The sequence below is a fragment of the Pantherophis guttatus genome, chromosome 6 (genome assembly GCF_059756535.1).
Source record: "Pantherophis guttatus breed Tessera chromosome 6, ASM5975653v1, whole genome shotgun sequence".
Classification (NCBI taxonomy): domain Eukaryota; kingdom Metazoa; phylum Chordata; class Lepidosauria; order Squamata; family Colubridae; genus Pantherophis; species Pantherophis guttatus.
This window is the reverse complement of record NC_142068.1, coordinates 13,342,043-13,357,082: the sequence shown is the minus strand read 5'-3', so window position 1 is coordinate 13,357,082 and position 15,040 is coordinate 13,342,043. Positions and strand designations below refer to the sequence as shown.

General features: G+C 41.3%; 1 protein-coding gene across 3 annotated transcripts in view; it reads left to right on the top strand.

Annotated features, from left to right (window-relative positions):
* Window positions 1-15,040, top strand: part of KCNMB2 (potassium calcium-activated channel subfamily M regulatory beta subunit 2) — a 330,212-nt gene that overhangs the window by 138,694 nt on the left and 176,478 nt on the right. Inside the window, exon 1 of one of the 3 annotated variants that reach the window (XM_034438943.3) lies at window positions 13,924-14,018. The exons of the other annotated variants lie outside the window; for them this stretch is intronic. The gene's annotated coding sequence lies outside the window, so the exon portion shown is untranslated. Of the gene's footprint in view, window positions 1-13,923; window positions 14,019-15,040 lie in introns of those variants that run through there. 3 annotated transcript variants of the gene reach the window in all.

The following is a 15,040-nucleotide window of genomic DNA, read 5'->3' as shown; positions in this document are numbered from 1 at the left end:
ATAAATAGCCACTGCCACCTTTTGCTATTTTCCCCAAATAGCAACACAAATATTCGTCTGAAAGAGAAAAGAAGGAGGGAAGAAGGGGGAATTGTTCATAAACTCACTATTAAAAGATTTATAAACCATTTTTCCCCCCTAGGGAAATTTTAAAAAAAATAAGGGCAGGTTTAAATATTCCCTGCTGTTTCCCATATTAATAAATCAGTGTCACTGCTATATGCCAAGAGCAAAGACCCGGCAATAGAAGATTTCCTTTTGGGTATTTTTTCCACCCTAACATTTATTCTCATTTCAAAACGTGTTTATGCTGGGATTATAATAGCTATTGCAGTGAATAATAGCGGGAAAATGGTTTTGAGGCCTCCAGAATCTGTGCAACTAGCTGCAGTAGGGTGTACTGATGGTTCATCCATTGTGCTCTTTTTATTACTGACTCTAATATTGCTTTGTTTTGTTTCTAACTCCTATGTATCCGATCAAGGCAACTGAGGTTATTGAGCAATTCAGAAGTATGGCAACCAAAGAAATTAGCTTTTGATTGGATCCTGCAGCTTTTTCTAGCAGTTTAGGAAGGTGCTTCACAGGCTCATTCGTTCAGCGGTTTGCTCCAACATATGGCGTGTTCAACATGAAATTGTTCATTGCCAACATTAGTTGATATTGTACACAATGGATTTCTTTAGCACGGACTTTCCTAGCTTAAGTTGGAAAAGCATTCCCCAAATTTCTGAATCCTGGTAGCCTTTAGCCTGCTTTCAAATACATGAATACATGAAACAAGGAGAAGCACCCTACTTGACAAGCCTGAAACTGCCCTAGCTGTGTGTTAAGGATATAGTTGTTGTGTTACCAACCAGCAGAGTGTAGAGCACATATATTGCCTGGACAACTTGTTAGGCTCAAACCATATCCTAACACTGTGGCCGTTTTCTTTTCTTTGGGGCTTCTGTTTCTATCGGGGGTTTCTTTTCACATGGCTTCAGGTTGAAACAGCCTGGAGTTGAAGGGGGAGGGTAGAGATAGATGGGGTTTTGTAGCCAAAACAAAATAGTTCTCTTATGAGTCAGAGACATTCCAATGGCTGGCTAGCCAGAGGAGGAGGAGAGAGCAACCAAGCAACCACCCAGCATCCAGATTGAACAATGTGATTTATTATTTTGAGAAAACAGAAAACCTTTATTTTTAAGGTGGTGGAAAGCATGGGAACTTTCAGAGTTGGATTTCCACCAGTTTGTGCCAAGATGATATCTCCAAATAAAACTGTTCTTTGAGGAACCAACTTGCCTCGGAGTTCTGTTTGCGATGGGTGCATTACTTGGAACCCTGACACTACTCTTCATTCAGCACCAAGGACAAGAGCCTTGAGGCAGATGGGGAAAGGTCACCAATCAACACAAAACTGTAAGACTCCATTATTTTAACAATGACACACATCAATCATTTCATGTGGGATGCAGCCATCATTCAGAAGTGATTGGGGCTCACACAGAGAATACTCAGGCTCAGAGCGCTCAGATCATGGATTACTAATTCATTCACTGAACCAATCACTTAAATATGAGCCAGCAGTGTGTGGCAGCAGCCAGAAAAGTCAGTGCAATCCTAGGCTGTCTTAATAGAGGGATAGAATCAAGATCACATGAAGTTCTAATACTACTTTAGAAAGCCTTAGTGAGACCACACTTGGAATATTGCATCCAGTTCTGATCACTGCAATATAAAAATATGTTGAGACTCTGGAAAGAGTGCAGAGAAAAGCAACAAAAATAATTAGGGGACTGGAGGGTAAAACTTATGAAGAATGGTTGGAGGAACTGGGTATGTCTAGACTAATGAAAATAAAGTCTAGGGGAGATATGATAACAGTGTTCCAATATTTGAGGGGCTCCTACAAAGACAAGATAAGAAACTGTCAAGGTTCCGAGTTATGAACCCAACCAATTCAGCAACTCTGAGACTTTTTAGTGGATGGAAACCAAGGAGAGAAGCAACCTAGAACTATGGAGAAATTCCCTAATGGTGAGAACAATCAATGGAACGACTTGCCTTCAGAAGTTGTGGGTGCTCCATCACTGGAGGCTTTCAAAAAGAGAGTGGACAACCATTTGTCTGAAATGGCATAGGGTCTCCTGCTTCAGCAGGGGTTGGTCTAGAAGACCTCCAAAGTCCCTTCCAACTCTATTATTCTAGATTCTATTTTGAATTCTAAGTGCTGACATTGACCTCCAACAGTGTCCAGATCTTGAAGTGCTTATCTCTCCTCAGTGGCAATTAAAATGCTTGGCTTATGTTCCAGATCATAAATTCAGTCAAAGGCTTTCTTACCAGACAGACCGCATACAAAGGCAAGAGACTTTAATTCAGACAAAGACCAGGTCACAATTTCAGGACGCAGTCCAGTAAGCAACAAAATCTTCAGGTCAGCAATTGGCATGAGGCATTCTCCACAGTTTTCTTCTGGGAACCCTGCTGTTTAAATCAGCAATTGCCTCTAACTCCATCTTAGCACAGCTGGTCCTATTGTTCTCACAGATTTACTTGGCTTGGGCCTGCTGGCTCCTGGTGTATCCAAGCTCTCCTTTGCAATTCTGCCTTCTGTTGTCTCCTTCTCTAATGCTGGTGTTTTTTTTTTAATTTTATTATTATTATTTATTGAATTTGTATACCGCCCTACTCCCGAAGGACTCAGGGCGGTGAACAGCCAAATAAAATACATATAATACAAATGTTAAAAAAACGTGTTTGCAGGCTGGGTGGAAGAGTCTCTTAGTCAAGGTCAAGTCTTTGCTGTCTCTTGATTGGTTGATGATTGTTTCTTCTTGCTGGTCCTGCCAGCACCAGATTTGGCCAAAGTTCCTCTTGTCCTCAGGTGAGTTCATGAGACCAGAATTTGGTAAACAGACTACACCGGGGTGTCAAACTCAATTTCATTGAGGGCTGCATCAGGGTTGTGTATGACCTTATGGGGCTGGGGGGGGGCATGGCCAGAGTGGGTGTAGCCAGCGCGACGTCACTCATGTTGGGAACACCTGTGGTGGTCTGAGTGCTCTGCCAGCAAAAATGGTCTCCCAAGCTCTGTTTCAGCTCTGACGGCCTCTTGCAACCCTCTGCCAGCGAAAACAGAGCTTGGGAGTGCTGCCTGTGGCCCTCACGAGTTCCGTTTTCAGCTGCAATGGTCTCCTGCAACCCTCTGCCAGTGAAAATGGAGGTTGAGAAGGCCGCGCGCAGCTCTCCTGAGCTCCGTTTTTGATGGCAGAAGCACTGCAGACCAGTCCTTCGCTGTTTCCAGGGCAGCCCCGGGGGCCAGATCTAAGCACCCTGCAGGCCGGATCCCCCCTGGACTATACTGTTTAGAAACAAAGTATCTGTCGGTCCCACTAGGTAGACCCAACCAGAAGGTCAGCTCCACAGAAAGGCTAAAACTATTCTTATTGAGATTAGCTATAATAACCGTGGTGGGGGCAGTGGTTAGAGTGCAGTATTGCAAGCTAATTCTTCCAACTGCCAGCAGTTTGATTCTCACCGGCTCAAGGTTGCCAGCAGTTCGATTCTCACCGGCTCAAGGTTGACTCAACCTTCCATTCTTCCAAGATCAGTAAAATGATAACCCAGATTGTTGGGGGCAATAGGCTGACTCTGTAAACTTCTTACAGAGGGCTGTAAAGCACTGTGACGTGGCATATATATATAAGTTTAACTAATTCTGCTAACCAAATCTTGCAATTCTGATTGTGCAGTATCTCCTTTCTCTTCTTATATTCCTGTGAATTAGAGAGATATCTGCCTGAGTCATTCTCAGTGTTATATTTTTTAGAAGTTTCAGATCCTTCTGCCTAGGCAACGGTTCTTGCACATGTCCATCAAGATCATCTCTCTTACTCTCCACAGTATCTCAGGTAGTCATTACCTTCATCCATTCAAACATATTCATCTCCTCCACTGTTCATCTTCCATCAAAAATTCAGCAAGCAAACTGATAATTTTCTAAAAGGGCTGACAAGGGCCCCAATACCACTTGCTCTCTGCAGGCAACAAAGACACTTATTCTAGTCTCCAGGATACCACCTCCCTCCTGCCTTCTGCCTTCTCATTTTTATTTAAACGATTCTGCTTTTTAAGCTATGTTTGAAAATAGTTGCGATGAGAACAGTAATGATGCCTTATTTTATAAAATCTTTTTGGACATCTTATAGATGGTGATGATCCTCATGTATTCTAAGGCCAATTCTGTTGTGTTAAAAATGTGGAAAGTATTTCCTCTTTTGTCCTGGAGTTTTCTAAAAATAGAATGGTACCTTAGTACTCTTCATTAATTGGTTCCGGGAGGCACAATGAGTACCAAAAATAATTAATACTGAGTCACAAGGCAGCCATCACCGACAAGTTCTAGGGTACCAAACAACAATGGGTATTGGGCCAATTTTTTAATCTCAAAATGCATTGAGTACCAAATTCAATGACTTTCAAACCAGTTGAATACCAAGGTACTGTATTAATCTCAACAATGTAAACTAAGTTTTTTGCCCACCAAAATGTTTTGTCCACTAGTGAGTTTTTTGCACCGGTCGATTATATTTGCCTACTTCTGCTGGGGTTTTTCCCCCCCACAAATGTGCTAGGGATATGAATCAATAGTTGACAGTTACCTCTGTGAATTTATGCCATAATCCCAACAAGGATATAGCACAAATCGATTATATCCGTGGCAGGCAAAAACATTTCTGACACTATTGACAGACAAAAAAGGAGTAGGAGCCAGCATTTGACATATGGAGTATATATACAGAAAGGTACAGTATTTACTTTTTTACTTACTGCTGGGAGCACATTTGTTTTATATCTCTCAAGATGACCATATATCCAAATCTTTCGCAGGGTTACAGTGGAGGGGGAGAAAAAAATCAGACAGCACAGGCAGGTGCAAGACTCACAAAGCATCGCGCTAGCAATAAGTTAGATAACTAAAATCTCATCCCTAACAGGAACAGGATTCAAACAGACAGACAGACAGACAGGCAGACAGACTAGAATTCTTTATTGGCCAAGTGTGATTGGACACACAAGGAATTTGTCTTGGTGCATACGCTCTCAGTGTACATAAAAGAAAAGATACATTCGTCAAGAATAATAAGGTACAACATTTAATGATAGACATAGGGAACAAATAAGCAATCAAATCATATTAGGAAACAGTGTATAGGATACCAGCAACAAGGTTGCAGTCATAAAGTCATAAGTGGGAGGAGATGGGTGATAGGAGCGATGAGAAGATTAATAGTAGTGCAGATTTAGTAACTACTTTGACAGTGTTGAGGAATTATTTGTTTAGCAGAGTGATGGGGTTTGGAAAAAAACTGTTCTTGTGTCTACTTGTACTGGTGTACAGTGCTCTATAGTGTCATTTTGAGGGTAGGAGTTGAAACAGTTTATGTCCAGGATGCTAGGGGTCTGAAAATACTTTCACAGTCCTCTTTTTGACTCGTGCAGTATACAGGGATGCATATCTGAGATGCTCTTCAACCAAGTAAGATACATGGGTCATCTAGACCAGTGTTTCTCAACTTAGCATTTTTAAGATGCCTGGACTTCAATTCAACTTCAACTGGAGAATTCTGGGAGTCCAGCCATCAAGGTTGAATATATTAGCAATAGCACCTAGACGTATATACCGCTTCACAGTGCTTTACGGCCCTCTCTAAATGGTTTACAGAGTCAGCATATTGCCCCCAACAATCTGGGTCCTCATTTTACCCACCTCGGAAGGATGGAAGGCTGAGTCAACCTTGAGCTGGTGAGATTTGAACCGCCAAATTGCAGGCAGCCGGCAGGCAGCAGAATTAGCCTGCAGTACTGCATTCTAACCGCTGCGCCACCACAGCTCTTTGGTCTACAGTAGACTACAGAGACTCCTGAAGCATCAACTCCCAGAATTCCTAACCTAGCAGTAGAACTTCAAGAAATTCTCGATAGCATCTTCAAAGAAAATTGAAGCCTCAATGCAACTAGATTGAAAGATGAAAACTAGTCCATTCTGATACTGTTCCCCTTGCCTTATTGGAGTAGTTGTCAAGGTTTCAGGTGATGTAAAATCACATGATCTATCATTCAATTATAATTCTTTCCCATATATGCATTTTCCTCTTCCTTGCCTGGTAGAGAGGTTATTTGTTAGTGTATATTCACAAATGCAGATACACATGGCAGATAGGTAGGAAAAATAATGATAATGATGATGCTGTCCATTCAGTCACGTCTGGCTCTTGGCGATTCTATGGGCCAGGCCTCTCCACGTCTTCTGATCTTGCACTGCTTGTTTGAGTTTTTCTATGGTCTGATTGGTGTCAGCTTTGATGATGTCCAGCTATCAATGTTTTTGATGGCCTGGTTTCCTTTTACTGCTAACTCTTGCCAACATAATTGTAATTGCTTTCTCCAGTGAATAGGAAAACTAATAACTGCCCTCTATTCAGTCTGAAGGGTACCTAGTTATTGAAGCTTAAGCCAGTCAGCCGTTAGTGTAAGTTAAGATTTGGAGCACATGAATGGAAGAAATATTTATCTTCTTTTTTTCCTTCCTCGTATTTTTCCCACAAATTCAAGATCTGCTTTTTTCCTATCAACCAAAAGTCGATCCACTTGATTGTAACAGAAATTGACCGACCAGCCTGTCCCTTGAGCCTGGTGTTGTGGGATGACAACTGACTGTCTCCAATTCTTCCAACTGGCCTTCATGCCTAGGGCAGGACTAGAACTCACAGTCTGCTAATATCTTGCCTTGTGCCTTAACCCCTAAACCAGGGGTGGGTTCTAACATTTTTTACTACCAGTTCTGTGGGCGTGGCTTATTTTGTGGGTATGACTTGATGGTCATGTGACAATTCTTTAGGATTTGGCAGAGCTACTGGTCTACCAGGCTTTTAACTGCTTGCAGAGCTGTACCGGTCTACCCATTTGATTTTGGAGGCACCGGTCTACTCATTTGTTTTTGGAGGCATCAGTCTACTCATTTGTTTTTGGAGGCACCAGTCTACTCATTTGTTTTTGGAGGCATCAGTCTACTCATTTGTTTTTAGAGACACCGGTCTACTCATTTGTTTTTGGAGGCAGTGGTCTACTCATTTGTTTTTGGAGGCACCGGTCTACCCATTTGTTTTTGGAGGCATCGGTCTACTCATTTGTTTTTGGAGGCACCTGTCTACCCATTTATTTTTGCAGGCACTGGTCTACTCATTTGTTTTTGGAGCACGGGTCTACCACCACACTGTCTTTTAACACTGATCAGCTGTAGGGTGGCCCTTTGAAGCCCCGCGGAAAGAGTTTAAACAGTTTTTTTCCCTCTAGCCGATCAGCTGGGACTTAGGAGGCAGCAATAGATTGGGGGTGGAGCCAAATAAAAGGTAAGAATAACATGGGGGGGCGGAGGGCCCAGCTCCCAAACAAAGAGAACCGGTTCGGTGACATCATATCGTCACCGCTACCGGCTCGACAGAACCGAGCCGAACCGGGAGGAACCCACCACTGCCCTAAACCCATGATGGCGACCCTATGGCATGTGTGCCAAAGGGGTCATGCAGTGCCCTCTCTGATGGCACGTGAGCCGTCACCCCAGTTCAGCTTTGCCGTGCATGCGCACGCGCCTCCCACCGGCCAGCTGGCTTTCGGGTCTCTGCCGCATATGTGTGGGAAGGCAGGGCACATGCATAGGGGGGCACATTGCATTTTGGGGGTTCAGGCATGCTCGCTTTGGGCACTCAGTCCGAAAAAGGTTAGCCATCACTGCCCTAGACTAAACTTCATTACCACCTATATTTTCAATCTACCAGTTGTACTGTACATTAAAAAAAACCTACAATGGCCCTGCTATCAGAGAGCAAAAATATTGTGAAGCTGGAATTCATTATAGACTTGCTTTCAGCAATACTAATGTACCAACCCGTCCAATGCTAAATGTGATTTCCAAAAATAATTAAAAAAGCTTTTCCATCTGGCCTTTATCTGAAGTGGAAAGATAACTTCACACCATTCATACTTTTAAAATGAGCTGCTGTCTTCTTCCTTGTGAATATGTTTTCTTGTCATTTCTTTTCCATTGTTCCTTTATTAAATGTTGCAGTCCACACACGTATTTCAGTCTAAAAACGTGATGGCTTGACAAAAATGAAAGCTAATATTCTCCAATATTTCAATCACAACTCATCTTACTATGTCTCTGTGAATCTGGTGATGGTGCTAGCAGCGGTTGCTTTCTAACAGATATCAAAATCCAGATGCAAGATTGGTTTTTTAACTGGAACAGTGTGGTATGACTGATACATGGCCAAAATATTTGAAACAATTCTTAACTTGTGAAAAAATAATTAAAATGTCTTGTCCTATTTGCACCTACCTGGATTTGAAGAGCATATTTGAAATCTTCTACAGGTCATTTTGCCAAGGCAGAGGTGGCATGGCTGGTATCTTGTGTGGCAAACATTTTTGTGAAGACATTCCAGTCCTAGAATTTAATGTCTCACCAGAAAACGTTAACTTATCTTTACTATCTGTTAAGGAATATGCACAGAGTAACCCTTGAATTGCAGGTTGTGCACATGAGAAAACGGCTGAGAGTGATTGTGAATAAGCACTGTCAATACACAGACACACTGAGTTGTGATATTCTTTTACTTTTAGGAAAAACAAAGCAAAGTCCAATAAACAATCCAGGTCATACACAGTTAAATATAGTTAAATTGTCAATCCAGGGATAGTCCAAGAACAAAGTCTTCTTACCAGTTGTTGTAGTCATAGGCAATAAAACAGTTCTTTTTAGAATTGCAACAGGAATAAGTACAGCAGCAAAACAATCAGTAAAACAGTAGAAAACAACAAGTAGCAATGATCAATCAGTGATCATGTAGAGAGAACAGGCAGAGAGGAGCAGAGGTAGCAATAATAATGTAATAATAGAAAAACAAGCCATGATTCAAGCCTCCTCTTAAGTACGTTGGCTACAGAACTAGCCAATCAGAATACAGTATGATGCAATACAGCATTACAGTCTTAGAGCTATATATTACATTTTGACTGCAACCATGCATTGATGGTTTAGATATATTGCCAACCCAACCAGTTAGGCAATAGCCATTCCCTAACACTATCTTCTTTACATCCCAAAGAAATGAGGAAAGCTACACCTGGAATACATCTGCCCAGCTACTACAGGTAGTCTTTGATTTACATTCATTTAGTGATCAGTCAAAGTTACAACGGCACTGAAAAAAAGTTACTTATGACCGTTTTTCATACTTACGGCTGTTGCAACATCCCCATGATCGAAATTCAGATACTTGACGACTGACTCATATTTATGAAGATTGTGTTCCAGGATCATGTGATCTCCGTTTGTTACCTTCTGACAAACAAAGTCAATGGGGAAGCCAGATTCACAACTGTGTTACTAACTAAACAACAGCAGTTGTCCCCTTAACAACTTTGGCAAGAAAGGCCGTAAAATTCACTTAACAAATGTCTCACTTAGCAACAGAAATTTTGGGCTCAATTGTGGTCATAGGTCAAGGACTATCTGTACAGTCTGTTACTTTCAAAACTGGAGAGCAGAGTGTATCTTCCTGCACTGTATGGAGAACTAGACTAGATGATCTTTGAGAATTGTCCTTACATTACTTCCTGTGATTGTCCAAACTAGTTTTAAATCAATGGTTTGTGCAACCAACTTATGGGCTTGTCCAATTCCCTTCAGTACTCCTGGCCAGAATGTACTGTATTTTTCTCTCTATAAGACACACTTTTTTGTCTCCCAAAAGTGGGTGGAAATGTCTGTGCATCTTATAGAGAGAATATTGCTGAAGCTCCATCCACCTCTCTGCCCCCCCTTCAGCCATTTTTGACTTCTGTGCGCCCCATTTTCTGCCTCAGCATGTCCCATTTTCAGCCTCAGCACACACCGTTTTCGGCCTCCGCGTGCCCCATTTTTGAAAAGGCTGAAAACGGGGCACACGGAGATCAAAAATGGGGTGCGCAGAGGCCAAAAATGGAATGCACAGGGGCCGAAAACAGGGCGCACAGAGGCCAAAAACAGGGCACACAGAGGTTGAAAACGGGGCATGTGGAGGCCGAAAATGGGACGCATGGAGGCCAAAAATGGGAGTGTGTCTTATGGTCAAGTGCGTCTTATGAAAATTATATCATAAAGTGTTTTCCTTTACTCCTATCATTCCAGGGTAAGTGAAAGTAGTATTCTTTGTGACTGTAGTGGGATCCAGATCCATGTTCTGAAACTTTATTCTTTGACTGATGGATGCACCCAGAGCTATTATTGTTTCTGTAGCAAAATTTGTTCCTTTTTACTCTTTTACCTTTCCTTTATGTGCATCTGCTAGTTGTTATTATACGACAATAAAGGACATATAAATAAATAGCAATCAATGAACTTCTCTATTAGACTTTCAGGATACACTACTGGGCCACCTTCCTTTTACGCCAGAGAACGTTCCAGATGGGACATCAATTATTATTTTTATTTTGACTGTTAAGTGTAATAGATCACTAAAATCCAGGTGTTCCAGCTTTGTAATACTGACTATTTTGGAATGTGAGGGGCTTTCCTCCTGCTCGGTCTCTGTCCCAATCTCTTTTAGTTGGTTGAGTGCAGGGGTGCTATTCAGCAGGTTCTGACAGGTTCTGGAGAACCGGTAGCGGAAATTTTGAGTAGTTGGGAGAACTGGCAAATACCACCTCTGGCTGGCGCCAGAGTGGGGAGGGAATGGCGATTTTGCAGTATCCTTCCCCTGAAGTGGGAATGGAATGGGGATTTTGCAGTATCCTTCCCCTGGAGTGGGGTGGGAATGGGGATTTTGCAGTATCCTTCCCCTGCCATGCCCACCAAGCCACTCCATGCCCACCAAGCCATGCCCACAGAACTGGTAGTAAAAAATTTAAATTCCACCACTGGTTGAGTGAGTAGGTCATTGTTTGGCTCAGTGAAATTGTTCTTTCTATGTATCTTCTGGGTGAGAAGGTGCATTTCATGTGCATCTAGGGGTTTGCTGTGTTTTTATTTTTGGACCACATGTCTAATAAAGGAATCGTTGTTTGGCTGGAAGCAACTTTGAGCATTAGTCAGGGCGGGTGAGAGAGAGAGAAAGACAACTTTAATAAATTTTCCCAATAATTCAATTAATTAAACTCCGGTTCTTCAGTTTTTGATCTTCCATTCCTAGAAGGAAAGGAATAAAAAAGAAAGAAGGAAGGAAGGAAAGGAAAAAGAAAGAAAGAAAGAAAGAAAGAAAGAAAGAAAGAAAGAAAGAAAGAAAGAAAGAAAGAAAGAAAGAAAGACCATGTTGGAGAGGAAAGAAGAGTCTTTGGCTGTCAGATAAATAAATGCACACCTAATGAAGTTATCATATGATGGAAATGGTCAATGGAGCAATGTTTCAGCTGGTTACTGAATTAATTCATTTTTTGAATGACACCTAATATGTTGTACTATTATCATGTTTCCCTGAAAATAAGACCCTGCCTTATATTTTTTTGAACCCCAAAATAAGCGCTTGGCCTTATTTTTGGGAAGGTCTTATTATTTTGGGGCAAGATGGAGCTCCTCTTGCCATCTTACCTGATTTCCAGCTCTGCATTTAAATATTTTGGGGGAGGGCTTATTTTCGGAGGGGAGGCTTATTTTAGCGCATGCTCTCAAAAGCCCGATTGGGTTTATAATCAGGGGATGTCTTATTTTCGGGAAAATAGGGTAAGTAGTCAAAGGGCATGGATTTCATCAAATTCTAAACCATGAAGGGATTAAAAAAAGGTATCAAAATTAATACTAACCAGGCTTGTGCATATTCACCCATCAGGTCTTTCCCAAACTTGATTAAGTGTGTGAGATGAATGAATCCTGCTTATGACTTTTCTTTCCTCAGTAGTGCTGGAGTTCCTCTTTCTCCCAACATCTTCTACAGTGCTCTGTGTTTGTGTGTTTGAGAGAGAGAGAGGGAGGGAGGGAGAGGGAGAGAGAAAGAGATAATTCTTCAATCTCTTCTACAAGAATTATTTGCTAACACTAATGCCACCTATTTATAATTATTGGGTTTGAACCTCCCTTTGAACTAGCCTTATTTGAGAAGACAGTTTCTTCTAAGCAATGACGAAGCAAATATGCAGCCTCGAGGATTCAGTATATAAAAGGCTGTGATTACTCCACACAAAAGGGAGATGGCAGCTGGTGTTCTAATTGCCCAGGAAGTGGGTTACTAAGCAAGCTTCTCCTCACCCAATTTGCTATTTCCCCTGGGGGAAGGAATGTAGCCACACAATTCACTCTCTTCAGACTGCAGTCACTCCTACTCAAAGCCCAGTTCAAAATATCTTATTATTTGTAAACTATTATGATTCCAAATCTGGCAGGGTCCAAGTAATATCATTATCATCATCGCCGTCGTCATCGTCATCACAACAATAATAGCAATTGCTATAACAGGAGCTTTAAGTTGATTATCTAATTTACTTTTCCCCCAAATCATTTCCCTTTAATAGATTGTTTTCCCACCAAAATAATAACCCAAAGCATTGGGGCTTCTCCCAATCACTGTCCTCTGTCTAGGCAATCAATGCACAATATAATGAGAGGTTGAGCATTTGTAAAAATGTACGTAGGGTACAATGCTTCGTATTTGCTTTAGCTATAAACTGAGCATTTCTCGTGTGTGTGTGTGTGTGTGTGTGTGTGTGTGTGTGCAATTCAAATAAGAATAGCTAGTTACCAAGGAGACACACACATACACACATCAATGATTCAGAGAGACCAACCGGTTTAAGATTTTGGCATTACTGTATCTTCTTAATTCAAGAGACCATAACATTTTAAATGGGAAGGAGGCGGAGGGAGAAGGGAATATGAGACAAGTCAGAACGACGTGCACGCTGCCTTCCAGCACCAAGGACAGCTCCGGTTGTTTTGCCGGGGAACTGGAATTCGCCAGCAAGAGATGTTCAGATGTAAATGAATTGAAGTAAGAATTCTCCAGAGAACTCTTGAGTTTGGAATCCGAAGGGAGCAGAGGGAGAATCAAATGGGAAATGCAATGCAAGGGCAACGACGATCCAGATGGAACTGATTAAAGACAACGCTGAGAAGACTCTATTTGCATCCAGGGGTGAAGAACAAAACCATGAGCCCCTGGAGAGGGGTCTTGGTTACGCTGCATTCTTGGTGCTTCCGTCAAGAAAAGCTGGGTGCCGTTTCTTCCTGCACTTTTCTAGGGAGAGAAAGGTGGGGCTGAGATGTTTTTAAAACAAATTCTTCATCTCAAGAATCGCTAAGGAAGAAGCAATGCTGATTTGGATTCAGTGTCGGTCCTTATCGGTCTTTCGAAGGATTTTGATTGCTGTTTGAAATTCTGGCACCGAGCTTTTCCTCTGCTTGCCTGTCATTTCCACCCCGTTTCAGCAAATGGCAGGTGAAATGATGGATTTGGCAAAAGAAGCCTGATACTGTAGAATCTGAAGCCTGGCATTCCTTCCCTGCCAACCATAATGTCAATGAAACCTAGAAGAGGACTAAACTAAAGAGATCTAAACACCGCCAAAGATGAGTTGAACGTTCAGAGATGTGGCAATCCCTGCAAACTTCACTCAGACAAAGTTTGACTGAGATCAACTCGGCTCTTCTAGACTCTCCAGTTTCAATGGAGTTTCTTGTCCCTGACAAGATTGGATTGGCTTCATTGCTTTTAAGACAGTTCTTGAACTTTTTGCTGCACCATCTTGTCATACATTTTTCACCCTCTTGATTTAGAAACAAATCTTTCCAGACAAATTTCTTTGGAATGGTGAGGAAAGCACCAGAACATTCAAACTTCTGTATGTGACGACTTACGAACACTTCCCACATAGCTTGATTTCTCCCTGAAGGTGAAAACGGCAGGAGTATGTAGATTAAAGGAAAGACTAACTTATTCGGCCAGAAGTAGAACCTACTAAAACCTCCATGTTGAAACAGCTGGACCACAGTTGCTAAGGTAACTGATCAATTAAAGATTGTCTAATAAAATATGGGCAACTTGAACTGTATGTCTGAAGGTCTATAGGACCAAGAGAATGATTCTGTGCTTCAACTGCCTCTAGGAATTCCGTTACCAAGTCAGTAGATAATATGATTCTTAAAATAAGGGAATTAAACGAAGGAATATTCATTAGTTTATTTTAGAATTGAATTGAGATGGATTTTTTTTAAAGGCAACTACTTTCAAAAATTATTGTGATTATAGTTGGTCACATAGTCAGCCAGATGTTTAGACTGAATTTGACATTTTTATATCATCCTCATGATCAGCATTGTTTATATATTGTTTTCTGACATGACTTATTCTTAAACTATCAAGTTAGCATAGCAGTCACCAACTTAAACTAGTAACTAATGCTATTGTGCAGACTGTTCTGGCAATAGAGCTAAAGGCAATAGGGTAAAGAGTATTTCTGGAAAATAAAAATAGTCCCAGTTTACCAGAGCACATTATGATATAAAATTTGGAGGGAGGAATGTACCTCAAAGGTCAAAATTAGAGATTGTTGAAACAACGTCAGAATATGAAGAAGCTTGGAACACGGGGAGAGATTAAACCAAACAATAGCTAAAGGCTAATCACTAAGCCCCCCTCTGATTTTTAAAAAAGATATATTATGCCAACTTCTGGCGGGGACTGCAAAATACAAGTAGAATGTTTTATTTTACAAGGCATGTTGAGCAACTTCTGAGTAAAGAGACATAAGCTCAAAATGTCCTACTAACTCTTCTGATCTTTGGATTGCAATAATATGCTGAATTTGGACCTTCAAACGTTTTTATAGACTTCCTTATTATTTTGCTTTAGATAACAATCATTTATTTGTGCCATTTATTTCACTGGCATTTAATGCCTGCAGTGCCATCGTAAGCATTGCCACCAAGTCAGAAATAAACGTGCATTCAATTTACCTGATCTGAATTCATGCTAAGAAAAGCACATTGAATTTAGTGAGATCTCCATCCTAGCAAGCAGGG